Below are 2,518 nucleotides of genomic sequence, written 5' to 3'. Positions count from 1 at the left end.
ACAACCCATCTTAAAGAACTGATGTCTATAAGAAGACTAATCAGGCTGATTGGTGTGTTCACTACTCAAATCTGACTTGCTAATCTAATTACACGGGTTTGTACCAAACAACATTGTCATCTCGCAGTCACTCAGGAAAATCTACTAACAGACAGCAAGGTTGATTCCTTAAAAGAGGATGAAAATTAAATTTAAACCTAAAGAAATGTGTTGTGTAGACAGTGTTGGGGAGTAACTAGTTACATGTAATGGCATTACGTAATTTAATTACAAAATAAAAATAACAGTAATTTGTTACAGTTACTGAGAAAAAAATGTGTAACTACATTACAGTTACTTATGAAAATGTTAAAGATTACAAATGGAGTTACATCTAAAAATATTCTTTAGAAATCTGGGATATGTTGAATAATATTAATCTGTTCCTTTGCCTGTTTTTGATATGCACGATGCCTTCTGCTAAGGTCATTTTTTTAAAACTCTGCTATTCTGATGCTTTTGATAGACTTTCCGGTTTGATTGCGGCGCATCTAACATCTAACAGTTATGTTAATCCTCTTTGCCGCTGAAAGCATTAGGCTACTACAACCAGCCTTTTATCACATTAACTGTTTTGGGCAGTAGCTACGCCACAAGTAGTGATGCTACTAGCTTAACTACATTTCTCAGTAGTGTGGCAGTAGCGTCGCTACTTTATAAATCAAATAGCTTTTCAGTAGCGAAGCTATTGTATTAGTGAAGTAGCGCAGTAGCGCCCACACAAGCTACATTTACCGATCCGAATCAATACTTGATGTGAGGCTGATGTTTAGCCAATGAAAGTAAATCCATATGAGGGATAACGATTTCTTCTTCTTCCTGTTTTACGGTTGACAACAAACGTTTTGGTGCATTACTGCCACCTCTTGCTCTGGTCGGTGACGTCGCCAACCAATTAGACTAACACGCTAAATTTGCTTGATGGAAAGATGACTGAGGAACAGGAGGTCTAAATAAATAGTTTACTGTAGTAAAGGATAATATGTACTATGGTAATTACGGTAAGTTCATGATAGTTACTAATGATACTACATTATGTAGTGTAGTTTATTAAGATAGAGTCGTAAATATATATACAATATAATACTCTTTCCTAAATATTTCGCTTTACTATAAATTACTACAGTATTTTAAATGTGTAACACATGCTTTTATTGGATTTTTGGTTTTGCTGTTATATATTGTATAGTTTGTTGCTGTTTGGTACAGCATATTATTTGCAGTAAATAACTGAACTGAATAATTATGCCTCACATGTTTCATTGATAGTTTTATTGATCACTAAGATGTGATTGACTTGGATTTAAGTTGCTTTGATTTAGAAATGAAAATTGCAAAACTAGCTTAGATGTTTTTTTTTATTGCAAATGACACAAAAATTACCCTGCACAACTAACTAAAATTTTGTTTTTTAACAACAGTAAACACTTTTTATGGTTATAAGGTCGGATTTTGTGGTGGCTGGACTTTAAAATTAAAATAATATAATCTTAATTCATGTGTTGAAAGATTTTGAAATTTTAACAGTAAACAGAGCTACTCTTAAGGTCACACCTGCTTGGTACAAATGCTTGAAAATGATTTAGTTGAAAATATCCATTAGAAACATAAAAGTAATTAAAAAGTATGTAATTAGTTCATTTACTTTTAAAAAGTAATTGAGAAGGTACACTGCTTATTACATTTTAAATAGGGTAATTTGTAATCTGTAATCTATTACATTTCCAAAGTAACCTCCCCAACACTGTGTGTAGATTAGTTCACCCAAATCTGAGGATAAAAGTGAGCCGTGTAATTATGGGATGGAATTATTCCAGATTATGGGTGATCTAAAAATAAGTTTGAGTTGTAGCATGGCTGCATTCTAGAACAAAATGACTAATCAGGTCCCATTTATGCCAAATAATTTGTTTAGAATGAGATTAATTAATGTTCCCCCCTCTTAGTGTGTCTCATACCAATTGCCTGGTGATTTTGTTTCTCATTTGAAGCAGATGTATTGACCATGATGTTTAAATCCTTAACTGTTTTTTGGGGCTGTGCAGGCTATTAAAATGACTGCTTTCCCTCCCTTTCTTACACTCATACTCTCTCTCTCTCTCTCTCCATCAGAGACATAATCCCCTCTTTAATATCACCATTTCAATTTTTTCCCACTTCCACTTGTCAGCTTCTGACACTTTTTGTAAAATATTTTTAAACAGATGTCTTTCAAATAAAAATAAGTTCTTTTTGTTGTACGCACTATCCTCTCTCTGTCTTACTGCCTGTGTGTTGAACTCAGCAAGCAGCGAGTGTGTTCGTGTGGCGTGTGTCTGTGAAACGCTCATGCTTATCTTGGCTTGGCTGGTACAGCAGAGGTTGAAAGTGCCTCTGGTTTTATGATTGGTTTTAGTAGTATTAGGCCTTTTGAAGTAACAGCTTTCTATAATCATTTCCTAAGTATAAAAGCGGTTTCAGAACTATCTGAATTAACTCT

Source organism: Danio rerio, chromosome 1 (assembly GCF_049306965.1).
Source record: "Danio rerio strain Tuebingen ecotype United States chromosome 1, GRCz12tu, whole genome shotgun sequence".
In the NCBI taxonomy this organism is placed as follows: domain Eukaryota; kingdom Metazoa; phylum Chordata; class Actinopteri; order Cypriniformes; family Danionidae; genus Danio; species Danio rerio.
This window is presented reverse-complemented; position numbering follows the sequence as displayed.